Source organism: Myxine glutinosa, chromosome 4 (genome assembly GCF_964187855.1).
Source record: "Myxine glutinosa chromosome 4, kmMyxGlut1.1, whole genome shotgun sequence".
Taxonomy (NCBI): Eukaryota; Metazoa; Chordata; class Myxini; order Myxiniformes; family Myxinidae; genus Myxine; species Myxine glutinosa.
In genome coordinates this window covers 88989801-89004800 of record NC_136264.1, presented here as the reverse complement: position 1 = coordinate 89004800, position 15000 = coordinate 88989801, and the positions used below count along the sequence as shown (strand labels likewise).

The following is a 15000-nucleotide window of genomic DNA, read 5'->3' as shown; positions in this document are numbered from 1 at the left end:
GAGGCAGGGCAGGTTCCGGAGAAGTGTGGGTGTGGACGTGACTTTGAGTCGGTGAGAGGATTGCATATCCATCAGAGCTGAATGGGGTGTGTGCGTAAGGTGGGTGAGGAGGAGGTACAGCAACACAGTGCCTTTGAAAAGGGGACACGTAAGACGGCCGGGAGAAACAGCCAGGTAGCAAGCCACAGTGTTGTATGTCCTGGGGTTGTACTTCAGCAGGGAAAGGATGTGAGGAGGAGAGTGAAATGGCCAGGTATGGGAGAAAGGGAAGTATGGGAGAGAATGGATGGAGTGATGTGTGGGGCGCTTCATAGGTTGAAAGGAAGGGTGGAAGATAGATTGAGAAAGATGAATGAGATTGTGTTTGAGTATGCATGTGTCACGTTTGGAGTGAAAGAGTGTGTAGAGAAGGGTGAGAAGGAGGCATGTTTGAGCAGGAGGCAGAGGAAGATCCATGAGTTGAGAATGGAGTTGAGGAGTTTGAATGGAAGATGGAAGAGGGCTGTGGAAGGGGAGAGGAATGGGCTTGAAGTGTTGACGAAGCAGGTGAGGATGAGGTTGGTGAAGTTGAAGAGAATGGAAAGGATGAAGAGGCGAAGAAAGGAGAGGCAGAGGAAGAGAAAGAGGTTCTTTGAGAAGCCTTTTCAGTTTATGAAGGATCTGTTGGAGCCGTCTCGAGGTGGTGTACTGAAGGTACTAAAGGAAGAGTTGGAAGGTCACCTGCGTGTCATGTATGCAGACACAAGGAGGAACGAAGTGGTGGAGGACATCAAAGGATTGGTGAGACCGACAGAGCCAGGTGTTCCATTTGATTTGTCAGAGCCAAAGATGTCTGAGGTTGAGGCAGTTTTGAGGAAGGCACGGGCGGCATCGGCTCCAGGACCAAGTGGAGTGCCATACAAGGTGTTTAAGAGTTGTGTAGGCATCAGGCAGTATCTGTGGAAGGCTCTGAAGGTGGTATGGAGGCAAGGAGTGGTGCCCAGTCAATGGACTAGGGCGGAAGGAGTTTATATTCCAAAGCAGGAGGAGGCTGTGACACTGGAGCAGTTTAGACCAATATCATTGCTCGATTTAGATGGGAAGATATTGATGAGTGTCTTTACGGCACGGCTTTCCGGCTTCATCAGAGGGAATGGTTTTGTGGATGGTTCTGTGCAGAAGGCAGGAATACCAGGATCACCAGGATGCATTGAACACTCGGCAATGGTCTGGCAAGTGTTACAGGAGGCAAAGAGGCAAAGGAAGGATGTGGCGGTGGTATGGCTGGATTTGGAGAATGCATATGGGTCAGTGCCGCATGCCTTGATCAGGTATGCCATGGATTTATTTTGGGTGCCACGGAGATTTAGGGATTTTTTGATGGCATATTATGATCAGTTTTGGATGCGGTTTGCGACACAGTCCTATATAACAGAGTGGCAGAAGTTGGAAGTGGGGATCCCGATGGGATGTACCATCTCCCCGATTTTGTTTGTGCTGGTTATGGAGTTGTTGATACGTGCGGTGAGTGGACATGGGAAAGAAGTGGAGCTAGCCCCTGGTCAGAGATTGCCAGCAATGTTTGCTTTCATGGATGACCTGACAGTTGTCCAACAGTCCGCTGATGCAGCAGTAGAGGTACTGGGACGACTGGAAAGGTTGATGCAGTGGGCAAGAATGAGATTTAAAGCAAGAAAATCGAGGTGTGATAGTGAGACGAGGAGTGGTGGATAACATGCACAGGTTTGAGCTGGGAGGGGAGGTGGTTCCATCATTGGTAGAGGCCCCTGTGAAGAGTTTGGGAAGATGGTATACAGTGGAGTTGAATGATGTGGGAAGAGTGGAGGAGGTCAGAAACAAGCTTTTGAGAGGTTTGAAGAGGATTGATGGATGTGGTTTGCCAGGTAAGTTGAAGGTATGGTGTTTGAAGTTTGGGTTGATGCCACGAGTATTGTGGCCATTGATGATGTATGATATTGCAATTGGGCATGTAGAGAGGATCGAGGTTGTGGTGAGTGGGTTTGTGAGGAGGTGGTTGGGAGTGCCACGCTGTTTGACGAACATTTCCTTTTATGGTCAGGGTGGAAAACTCCAGTTTCCCTTGACATCATTAACCGAGGAGTTTAAGGTGGTGAGGGTGCGGGAGTTCATGATGTTGCGGAATTCAAGTGATGCAGTGGTAAAGAATGCTCTCCCAGAGAAGAAGGGAAGTCGGAAGTGGAATGCAAGAGCAGAGGTGGACGAGATGGAGGAGCGGTTGCAACAGGAGGAGGTCATGGGGATGGTACAGCATGGGAAGCATGGCTTGGGGTGGATGGAGCATGAGCGATGGGGAAAGGCATGTGTGAAAGAGAGGAGTAAGATGGTTGAGAGGGAGTTGAGAAGAAAGGAAGAGGAGGGGAGATATGTGAAAGCAGTCGGTCAGGCACAGCAAGGTGCTTGGACTAAGTGGGAAGGTGTGCGGGTGAGGATATTGAAGTGGCAAGATATTTGGAGGATGGAGCCAATATTGTTGAATTTCCTGTTGCGGGCAACGTATGATGTGCTTCCGTCACCAGTAAACTTGAGATTGTGGGGGTTGTTGCAGGGGGAGAGATGTTATTTGTGTGGAGGTGTGGGAACAGTGCAGCATGCACTGAGTGCATGCTCAGTAGCATTGGCAGCAGGAAGATACAGGTGGCGACATGATCAGGTGCTGGCGGTGGTGGTGCAGATGGTGCAACAAGAGGTGCTGAGATCGAGAGAGAGGAGAGTGGAGAAGGAGACTGATGGGGGAGAGGTGTGGTTTGTCAAAGAGGGCCAAGTGGAAAGAGGTGGAAAGAGGAGGAGGTGGAAAGCAAGAGGGCTGTCAGATGCTTGTGATTGGCAGGTGGTGGTAGACCTAAAGCCACAATTGGTATTCCCAGAGGAGATCTGTGTGACAAGGTTGCGGCCTGACATTGTCATTTGGTCAAGTGCAACAAGACAGGTCATCTTAGGGGAGTTGTCGGTACCTTGGGAAGAGAACATGGAGGAGCTGCACAAGAGGAAGAGAAGAAAGTACAGTGAGCTGGAGGCAGAGTGCCGGGAGAAGGGTTGGCGCGTTTCGTGTCAGCCATTTGAGGTGGGGTGTAGAGGGTATATTGGCAATTCCTTTTCTGCATTTCTTGCTAGGCTGGGAGTGTGTGGGACAGAAAGAAGGAGGATGTGTGACAAGGTGGCCCAGGTTGCCTTGAAAGGCTCATTTTGGATATGGAGGAAGTTTATGGAGGCACGTCGAACGGTGTAGGTTGGTTGTGTGTGTTTTTTTGTTTTGTTTTGTTTTTGTTACCATTATTACTTCTTATTTTGTGTATATGAGTGAGTGGGTGAGGGTGTGTGTTTTTGCATGAATTAATTTTTGCATGAGTGTGTGTTTTTGTGTGTTGACTGTTGAGTGGTGTATGATGTAAGTGTAGGTGGTTGTTTGGTTGGTGTTCTGTATGTCTGTGTGTGTATGGGTGTGTATGTGTGTGTATGAATGATCTGGTGTGTTTTGTTGGTGAGTGGTGAAGGGTATAAAGGTGGGTGTTTGAGTGTTCCATCATGTTTGTTTGGTGCTGTGGATTCTGGATGTGGAGGTGGTGTTGTTGTTGTCGTTGTTGTTGTTGTTGTTGTTGTTTGCACTGGCTGGGGGTGGGGGTATGTACGCATCCAGATGCAGTTGCTGCATGTGGATGTGTACGTGCCCCTGCTGGCCCACCTTAGCTGACCGTATCGAGGTTGAAGGGCCGAAACGGGATGATGCTGAGGACCTCGACTGAGGACCCGGTCAGTGCGGCACACTTGTGACCAGGTGTGTTTTGAACTTATATATATATATATATATATATACAGTGAAACCTTGACTTACGAGTGCACCACCTTACGAGTTTTCCGAGATACGAGCCGTCGCTCGGTCGATTTTTTGCTTTGTGATGCGAGCCGAGATCTGAGTTACGAGCGAGCGAGCTTGGATATAAAACACGTAATCGTCGAAAAACATGAGCGAGGTGTGCATGTTGTCGACTTGGCGAGGCAGTTCGATCGTAGTACTTCTACGATATGTACGATTTTGAAGCAGAAGGAGTCGATAAAGGCTATAACGCCAGCCAAGGGCGTTAAGATTATTTCAAAGCTCCGGACCTCTGTCCATGAAGAGATGGAGAAGTTGTTGTTTGTGTGGTTGATGGAGAAGCAGCTCGCAGGAGATACCGTGACCGAGAGCATCATCTGTGAGAAGGCACGAGACATTTACGGGGATTTGGTGCAGCAGACGGCGGGAACATCAACGGACGAGGCATCGGAAGAGTCATTCAAAGCCAGTCGGGGATGGTTTGATAATTTTAAGAAGAGGACCGGCATTCACTCCGTCGTCAGGCATGGTGAGGCACCAAGCTCGGATGTGAAGGCAGCTGAAGATTTTATTATAACTTTTGCCGAACTGATAGAAGCCGAAGGATACATCCCCCAGCAAATCTTCAACTGTGACGAGACAGGGCTCTTCTGGAAAAAGATGCCGAGGAGGACGTATATAACGGCAGAGGAGAAGAGCATGCCAGGCCACAACTTGTTCAGAGTGCCGGCGATAGCTCGCCTTCTCTTTGTGGAAGACACGGTGAGATCCTTAACATCCATCAACTAATGGGACGCAAACGGGGCGCCCAGTTTAGCGGTACACACATTGATGAATCACCCTGCCTGTGAAACACCGACATGACAGGTTATAGCTGGGTCGGGATTCAAACCCAGGCTGGACAGTTTAGAGTTAAGTGTGCGTACCTCCAGTCCAGGCCATCCTGCCAACTTGTATGCTGCATACAGGTGAAATATAAAGCGCGAGATATTTATATATATATATTTCAAAAAAAATTGGTGTGGTTTTTGGCGGGCTGGAACGGATTAATAGCATTTCAATTCATTTTAATGGGGAAATTTAATTTGAGAAACGAGCAAATTGAGTTACGAGCTCGGTCACAGAACGAATTAAACTCGTAAGTCAAGGTTTCACTGTATATATATGTATATACATTATACATATATATATACATATATGACCTCCGCCCAGCTTCAGTGGTGGAGGTAATAACATGTCTTGGAAAACTACATGAAAACAAAGAAAAGAATGCAAAAATTAAAATATAAAGCATCTGCAAATGCAAAGGCCATACGTGTTCGCTTTGTATTCAGATGTCCTCTTCTTTTTCCATGACAAAAACAGTTTAAAAAAAAATTGACGATTTTATGCAACCTTGAGCTTTTGATCTTAAAAAAATATCAGCTTCTTGCTTTTGAATGGTGGACCAATTCAGTGTCCCAATATGCAGTTTCTTAAAATTTCAGGTTAATTGGATGAAAATTGATGGTTTTAGGTGATGCTGACCTTTTGACAAAATTATTAATTTTTCTTCTCCATATTGTCATCATAAATTTTTCCTGAAAATTTTATGACAAAAGCTCATGGTAGAAATGTTACACACACACACACACACACACACACACACACACACACACACACACACACACACACACACACACACACTCACCGAAGGTGGAGACCTGGGAGGGCTCCGTCCCACCTTCTGAAACTCACATATGGAGATAACAACCAACGACACATGGACACAGACAGACACACACACATAAGTGATTGTAAAACTATATCTCTTGCTGTGTGGTGGACGGACTAACTATGGCATTCCAGAAAGTGCAGTTGTTTTTGCTCATTTGTAAATTTGTTATGGTCTGTGTCCATGTATATTTAAGCCTCCCTTTAGTGGAAGGGGGAGACGGGAAAAAATTTAACCTGTTCCCGGGTTTGTTTCTACAATTAGTGCCCCCAGCTTTAATGGTACGATTGGTACTTTGGAGTTTCTTTGACCCCAGTGTACTAAATCACTGTTTTGGTTATTTCCCCTCCCCCCTCCCCCCCCCGCCCCCCTTTCTGACAACGTCTGAGCTGTATCTCGAAGCCGGCTGGGACTTTCAGAATGAATTTTTGCCTCAATAATGGGAATAAAGTATATGTGGGGGTTCACATTTTTTAAGGTCCTGACCTAATTATCGTCAATTTAACATTTTTCAACCATAACACTGACGAAGGTTTGGTTTGAACAGAAGGAAATTGCCCTTTCTAGATAGCTTGGAGCAAGGCACATTTACACTTCATTTACATCATATCCCTCCGAGTTAAAGGTCAAGGTAAAATGACGGTCTGAAAAAAGTTTTTGTCGTTGCTCAATTTTGCCAATGAGGAGTCTCAAAGACCGTTTGGCCTTCCACCATGTTCTTGCATCATAATAGCGGACCTGCATTGAAATTGTGTACCTGAAATTTGATTCATATCCTTGACCTGCTATTTTTGGATTGTGGCCTAATTAAATAAAAACACATTTTTATCTTAACTTGAATAATTTTCCTCTGGTTTTCATGATGTTGAGTTTTATAGATAGATTGTAGATGGTGCCAATTTTTCTTAACTTACAATCTATCCCTAAATGTTGAAGGTCAATGACACATGGCATTCTGAAAGGAATATGGCCATCATTGCATCACTATATGATAGGGTCTTCTGGTTATTTATGCAACTGTTTAGCCAGAAGAGCCTTTTAATAATTTTAATTGTTCCTGGCTGCTCCCAAAACTGCTTTTGTGTGCCACAGACAGATTAATGTGAGGCAGGCATTTCCTGCTGGTCAGGATGCATGCAGCAATACCTGATGTGGCACTTGCTTCCTGGTACCCACAACGGTGATCTCGACTTAATGACTTGTGGTGTTTGATCCGTCCACTATGAGGAGGAGCTTCTGCGCCATGCTGACTAGTGTCATCGGAAGCCAAACAGTTCAATCTTGGTTTCATCAGACCACAGAATCTTGTTTCTCACAGTCTGAGGGTCCTTTAGGTGCTTTTTTGCAAACTCCAAGCGGGCTTTCATGTGTCTTTCACCGAGGAGAGGCTTCCGTTTGGCCACTCTGCCATAAAGCCCAGATCGGTCGGGTGTTGCAGTGATGGTTGTCCTTCTGGAAGTTTCTCCCATCTCCACACAGGATCTCTGGAGCTCAGCCAGAGTGACCATCGGGTTCTTGGTCACCTCTCTTACCAAGGCCCTTCTCCCCCGATTGCTCATTTGGCCGGACGGTCAGCTCTAGGAAGAGTCCTGGTTGTTCCAAACTTCTTCCATTTAAGAATTATGGAGGCCTCTGTGCTCCTGGAAACCTTCAATGCAGCAGAATGTTTTTTGTAGGCTTCCCCAGATCTGTGCCTCGACACAATCCTGTCTCTGATCTCTGCAGGCAGTTCCTTCGACCTCATGGCTTGGTTTTTGCTCTGATATGCATTGTCAGCTGTGAGACCTTCTAAAGACAGGTGTGTGCCTTTCCAAATCATGTTCAAACAATTGAATTTACCACAGGTGGACTCCAATCAAGGTGCAGAAACATCTCAAAGATGATCAAGAGAAATGGGATGCACCTGAGCTAAATTTCAAGTGTCATAGCAAAGGGTATGAATACTTATGTCGATGTGATATTTCAGTTTTTTCTTTTTAATAAATTTGCAAAACTTTCTAAAATCCTGTTTTCTCTTTTTTATTATGGGGTATTGAGTGTAGATTGAGGAGGGAAAAAATGAATTTAAACGATTTCAGCATAAGGCTGCAACATAACAAAATGTGAAAAAAGTGAAGGGGTCTGAATACTTTCTGAATGCACTATACCGGTGTGTATATATAGAGATATATATATATATATATATATATATATATATATATATATATATATATATATATATATATATATGTGTGTGTGTGTGTGTGTGTGTGTGTGTGTGTGTGTGTGTGTGTGTGTGTGTGTGTGTGTGTGCGTGTGCACTAACTAGTACACTACTTTGCAAAGGTTTGCGTTATTCCAGTGATATTCATAGTTTAGGGTAAAATTATCAATGATAACAGTCATATTATGGGTTATATTATTACCCTCGCCAGAGGAGAGGGTATTGCATTTGAGTCCGTTTGTTTGTTTGTCCGCACAGAATAAATATGATTTTCTCTGCAACCTTTGGTCCGATTGACATGAAATTTTCACCGTAGGTGCACCTCCACCTGCAGAATTTTTAAATGATAATTATGACGTCATAGGTCACGTGGTTCGGCCGCCATCTTGGAAAACCAGAAAAACTGCACCTCTTTATCTCAGTGCTGAATATAAAAAATTGAGACATGGCTCATTTTAAAGAACTCTCCATGTGGAATAAAATATGTTAATCATGATGTCATATGTGCCTCCATTATGACGTCATAATTCGACAAGTACAAAACTTCATCCAATCAAGATGAAATTTCTTGAGCGTCATGTCGGCATAAATTGGTGGAGAGAAAAATAATAATGACGTCATCGGTCTCAGTGGTTCGGCCGCCATATTTGTTTAAACACAAACGTCTTAAAACCACTGAAAACACATCCTGGCGAGGGTCTGCAATCTCTGATTGCTCTTTCTTGTTGTTATTGTAAATTAACAGCCTTTATAAATGAGTGTGAAACAAGCTGCTTAATTAAACAACAAGAACGGTGTCATTTTATAGGATCAGTCAATAGTTTTTTGTGTTTGCCCTCTTGAGTGCCATTACTTTTGACCCATGCTTTCTGTATACGACTGTTGCAGCTGACACAGAGAGGCGGGTTGGCTGTTATAGCTGCTACAGAGAGACTTGAAAGCCGAGAGAGGACAACAACGCTGGAGGAGAGCGCACCTGAGATTTACAGTAAGAGTCACTGAGAGTGCAGAACTGAGTATGCTCAAGCTGTGCACATTTATTTCCCCAAAGCAACGAGGGCTTTGAGGGAAGCAGCAGTTGCGCAATAGAGCTCGGATAACTCTACTTCCTGACTTCTGCGCAGCTTTCCTCCGGGTTTGAAATTGACCTCTCGGTATTGTTTATACTGTACAGTATTCCCTGCACTGTATTCTTGTCGAGTGAATGAACTGAATTATGAACTAAGATAAGAACCGTCAAGAAATCTGTGACATTTGGTTTGTTTGAGGACAGCAAAGGTTGCAACTGTGTTTATTTACTGATTCATTTATATTTGTTCATTGCATAATAGTTATTGCTTCATGTAATCCTTCACTTGTGCCATTTAATCGATAATAACAAAAAAGAAAGTGTGTGTGTGTGTGTGTGTGTGTGTGTGTGTGTGTGTGTGTGTGTGTGTGTGTCAGTGTGTCTCCTCCATAACTCCAAAACCATAACACCGAGCGGCCCGAAACTTTGCATGCATTCGAGGGAACTCTGAAGAGAGCACATTAATGAAAACTGGGTATTTGGGTCAATTTAAATTATTCTCGTCCTGGTGGTGGGGTTGCTATCTTTATCAAAAATTCTCTTCCTCACTCTCCTTGCACTGCCCTCTCTCCACCCCACCCCCAGGAGTACCTCTGGCTACGGCTTCCTCTCCGCTCCCACCTTTTGTTCATATGTGTTCTGTACCGTCTTCCAAACAGTGATGACTCCATTTACATTTCGCTGTCTGACAACATGGACCAACTTCTATATACTCATCCCAACTCTCACTTCCTCATATGTGGCCACTTCAACTGTCATCATGCCAGCTGGATGGGTGTGGGTTCCTCTCTCAACAGCCATGGCATCTCAGCAAAGGACTTCTGCGACTCATTGGGACTGACACAATCTCTCAATTTCCCGACCCGGATCTCAGTCAATGGAGTATCTTCTCTTTTGGACTTGGTTATGACATACTTCCCTGCAAATGTCTGCTGCTCTTCTGCTCCAATCGGTTCTTCTGATAATTTGCTTGTTAAAGTGGACATTTCTCTGGCCATTCTCAGAGAGCCTCCTCAGCAGCGACGAGTTTGGTATTTCACTCAAGCTGACTGGCACTGTCTTCAAGCAGCCATCAATCATCTGGACTGGTCTCCCATCTCGACTGCCTCTGACATCAACTCTTCCTGGGAATTCTTCCAAAGTAAAAGTGCTCTCTCTCATGCACAGATTTATCCCATCTCGTCTTCAGTTGTCATTGTCATACCCTTCCTCCCGTCCATGGTACACTGAAGCTTGTGGTGAGGCAGTTGCCATTAAACAACTTGCCATCACCTCATGGAAGGCTAATCCAACTGAAGGCAATCTGTGTTCCTTTCACAAAGCTCGGAACAAGTGTGTGTCTACCCTCAGGAGAGACAGGAAACAATATCTCTCTCCTCCCAAGACTGACCTCTCAAACCTGTCTCCCTCCTCCAAATCCTGGTGGCGTCTGGTCAAATCTGTTTCTGGTGTTTGTTCCCCTTCCTTACCTCAAACGGCTATACAGCTGACACCGCACGTGAAAAAGCCGAATGCCTCAACTCTGTGTTTGCCTCAAAATCTTGTGTCCCGAACCCATCTCTCTCCGTATCCACCTTACCCAGTCGAACCCAGCTGCTCCTGGACTCTGTGTCCTTCTCTCCTGACAAGGTGGAGAAGTTTTTGTCAAACATCGACTCTGAATCTGCAACTGGACCAGACGGCACCAGCCCACGGGTCCTAAAATCCTGCTCTGCCGCTCTATCTCACCCTCTCTCTGTTCTCTTCACCCTCTCTTTTGCTCAAGGTCATCTGCCATCTGCTTGGAAATCAGCCAACATTACCGCTTTCCACAAAAAATGTGCAAAAACAGATCCTTGCAACTACAGACCAATCAGCCTGCTCCAAATAATCAGCAAGTTCATGGAATCAATCATCGCTTCTGGCATCAAATCCTTCCTCTTCTCCAATGGCTTGATCTCGGATCATCAATTTGGATTCAGACCAGGTCATTCTACTCTGGACATGCTGCTTTTGCTGTCTCAGCAATGGATGGAGGTCCTCAATGCCAAACAGAAAATCGGAGCTGTCTCCCTTGACATATCACGTGCCTTTGATACGGTCTGGTACCCCGCTCTACTCACCAAACTCTCCTCCTATGTTATCCATGGAAATCTCCACACATGGCTTGCGGACTTCCTCTCTGGTCGTAGTCAACGTGTGGCCCTGATTGGATTTCTCTCATCTCCCCTTCCTGTTCAGGCTGGAGTTCCCCAAGGCAGTGTTCTGGGCCCTGTGCTTTTTCTGGTCTTAATCAATGATCTTACTGACTCTCTGGAAAATCCTCTCTATCTCTTTGCTGATGACTCCACTCTCTGTCACTCCATACCTCATCCCTCAGATCGGCAGTCTGCAGCCTCCTCACTCTCCGCAGACCAGGACAAAATCACAGACTGGTCACACAAGTGGAACATGTCTTTCAATCCTGACAAATCTCACACTCTCACAATGTCTCTCCGAAAGGACCGACTGGGCAACCCTCCCATCTACTTTCTGAACAATCCTCTCCAATAAGTTCTGTCACTCAAGCTTTTGGGTCTCACTATCTGCCATGATATTTCCTGGGAAAACCACATTTCCAAGCTGGCCTCCAAAGCCAGTCGTAAGCTGGCCTCCAAAGTCGCAAAGCAAATGAACACTTCTAGGAATTTCAGGAAAGAAGTTGGGGATTTAAAGTGGCGGATTTGGGGTGTTTTAACGGGGGTAGAAAAAGATCAAGGTTTTGGATGGGGGAAGATAGGAGATGGTGGTGAACAGCTGTTTTAAAGACCTGGAGGGAGGAGTGGGATTGATGGGAGTGTGGGAGTTTGTTCCAGAGGTGGAGAAAAGAGGAATGAAAAAGTGAAGGTGAATAGATAGTCTTGATCTTGGCAGTTTCACCAGAAGAGGGTTGTTGGCAGATCTTGTGTGTCCTCCTGCAGGAATATTTTGGGGACAGCACAGACAGAGCAAGGGGTGCAAGGCCGGAGAGGAGCCGGTAGAAGATAGAAAGACCACCAACTTGCCTGCGGTGAGAGTGAAAGGCCCTCAGAATCACCTTCATCGCAGGAGATTCCAATGATTCTGAATGCTTTGGTTTCAACCGCGTGAAGCCGAGCTGGGTGTGAGGCAGGAGCACCAGCCCAGAGGGGAGAGCAGTACTCCATCAAGCTGTAGATAAAAGGTTTGTAAGTGGTGAGTAGCTCAGTAGTGCCAAGGAAGGACTTTGCATGACTGAGGAGGCCCAGCCGGCGACTGATTTTGGAGGCCAGCTTGGAAACGTGGGTTTCCAAGGAAAGGTCAGGGCAGATAGTGAGACCCAAAAGCTTGCGTGACAGAACTTCTTCGAGGGGATTGTTGAGAAACTGGATGGGAGGGTTTTCCAGACGGTCTTCCGTAAAGACAGTGAGAGTGTGAGATTTGTCAGGGTTTAATGACATGTTTCACTTGTTTGTGATTCACCAGCTTGTGATTTTATCCAACTTTGCAGAGAGGGAAGAGGCTACTCCTTGCCGATCTGAGGGCTGAGAGATGGAGCGGCAGAGGGTAGAGTCATCATCAAAATGATAAAGTGGACTTTCCAGAGAGTTGGAGAGATCATTGATGAATATTATAAAAAGCACATGGCTCAGAACACTGCTTTGAGGAACTCCAGCCTCAACAGGATGAGGAAATGAGAGAATTCCATTGCATTTGGAGCAATGCACATGATGAGGTGAGAGAATTCTGTTGCACATGACTACTACAGGAGAAGAACTACGTGAGCCATGCGTGGAGATTTCCATGGATACCATAAGAGGAGAGTTTGGTGAGCATGGCGGGGTGCCAGGCTGTATCGAAGGCACGAGATATGTCAAGGGAGACGGCTCTGATTTCCTGTTTGGCATTGAGGACCTCCATCCATTGTTGAGACAGCAAAGGCAGCATTTTCAGAGTAGAGTCGCCTTGTCTGAATCCAAATTGATGATCTGAGATCAAGCCATTGGAGAAGAAGGATTTAATATCAGAAGCGATGATTGATTCAATGGCCTTATTTATTTATGATTGGGAGCAGGCTGATTGGTCTGTCGTTTCAAGGATCTGTTTTTGCACATTTTTTGTGTAAAGTGGTAATGTTGGCTAATTTTGAAGCAGATGGTAGATGTCCTTGATCAAAAGAGAGGTCGAAGAGAACAGAGTGAGGGTGTGTAAGAGCAGCAGAGCAGGATTTTTAGACTCGTGGACTGATGCTGTCTGGTCCAGTTGCAGAATCGAGAGTTGAGGTTTGACAGCCACTTCTCCACCTTGCTGGGAGGGAAGGACACCGATTCCAGGAGCAGCTGGGTTTGACTGGGTAAGGTGGGTACAGAGAGAGATGGGTTTGGTACACAGGATTTTGAGGCAAACACAGAGTTGAGGCATTCGGCTTTATCACATACGGTGTCGGCTGTGTAGCCAATTGAGGTAAGGGAGGGAATGGAGGGGGAACAAGCCTTACGCCTAGGTTCCCCGTCGGTGAAGTGATGCGAGTTGACAAAGTGGAAGACGCAAGGCGGCCATCTTGGATTTAAATGAAGTGGCGACCCAATTTCCAATTGTCCCGGTGTGTACCCTGGTTAGAATAGGTACACCGTATCGCCACGTGTCGTAAGAGGCGACTAAGAGGGTTGGCGTCAGGAAGGGCATCCGGCCATAAAAACATTGCCTCAAAAAGAGAACCATGACAATTACAACTACATATGGGCAGGGTACAGCCCGAAGTGGAGATCGGTTTCTGAGGTTTGGGACATGGAATGTAGGGACAATGACAGGGAGATCAGGAGAAGAGGTGGAAGTATTGGTCAGAAGAAGAGTGGACATATGTTGTGTGCAAGAGATGAGATGGAAGGGAAGTGGTGTGAGAATGGTGAAGGGTAGGCAGGGACAGAAATACAAGTTTGTGTGGCAAGGGTGCCCGGAGGGCGTAAATGGTGTTGGTGTCCTGTTTTCTAAGGAGTTTGTAGACAGTGTGGTGAGTGTGACTAGTGTGAGTGATAGGTTGATGATGGTGAAAATGATGATTAGAAAGCTCTTGGTGAACGTCATCTCGGGATATGCTCCGCAGGTTGGTCGGAGCGATGAAGAGAAGGACAAGTTCTGGTGTGCGATAGAGAAGCTGATGGAAAACGTGAAAGATAAGGAAGTTGTTGTGGTAGGAGGAGACCTAAATGGACATGTGGGAAGGAGTATGGACGGTTTTGAGGGAGTTCATGGGGGTTACGGATATGGTGTGAGAAATGGAGAAGGTGAAAGGATTTTGGAGTTTGCTGATGGAGCTGATTTGTTGATTTGTAATACTCAGTTCCAGAAAGTGGATAATAAGCTTGTTACAATGTTACATACACGTCAGGTGGGTCGACGACAACCCTTGACTACCTGATAGTGCGTAGGCGAGATAGGGGGCACCTCCGGGACACAAAGGTGATCCCGGGGGAGGAGGCTGTTTCACAGCACCACTTGGTTGTCTGCGACATAAGGGTGAAAGGTGTGAGGAGAGCTCGGCGGGTGAAGTACCAACCGAGAATGAAGGTGTGGAGGTTGACAGAGGTGACAGTAAGGGAGGCATTAAAAGAGAGGCTGAGTAGGGTAGAGGATGATGTGGTTGAGCTTGAACGTGGTTGGATGTCAATGAAAGATAGTCTGTTGGGAGCCGTTGGTGAGGTATGTGGATGGACAAAAAGACCACCGAGGCACTTTAAAACATGGTGGTGGGATGAGGAAGTTGGAAAGAGGATTGACGAGAAGAGGAAGAAGTTCAAGGAGTGGCAGAAGGCGAAGGGTACGGGAGCAGAAAAAGCAGAGCATGAAAGTTATAAGGCAACCAAGAAGGCTGCAAAGAAAGAGGTAGCAAAGGCGCAGGAGGCATGTAGGAAAATGTTCGGAGAAAGCTTGGATTTGGAAGAGGGTCAGAGAGCGGTATTCAGGATTGCAAAGCAGATAGCGAAAGAGAGGTGTGATGTGATGGGGGTGAGTTGCTTGAAGGATGAAGTGGGACAAATCGTTGTGGACCCAGATGGAATTAAAGGAAGATGGAAAAGATATATGGAAATGCTGTTGAATACAGAGAATGAATGGGATGGCAACATAGAGAGTAACCCAGTTTTAGGACCGGCAGAGAAGATAACTGAGAAGGACGTTGAGGAAGCGATAAAAGCAATGAAGAGTAG

General features: G+C 46.0%; 1 protein-coding gene across 4 annotated transcripts in view; it reads left to right on the top strand.

Annotated features, from left to right (window-relative positions):
* LOC137424968 (uncharacterized) overlaps nucleotides 1-15000 on the top strand; it is a 70039-nt gene that overhangs the window by 34412 nt on the left and 20627 nt on the right. For 3 of the 4 annotated variants that reach the window (XM_068112898.2, XM_068112900.2, XM_068112901.2), the window contains one exon: nucleotides 8638-8737. The exons of the other annotated variant lie outside the window; for it this stretch is intronic. The gene's annotated coding sequence lies outside the window, so the exon portion shown is untranslated. The remainder of the gene's footprint in view (nucleotides 1-8637; nucleotides 8738-15000) is intronic. 4 annotated transcript variants of the gene reach the window in all.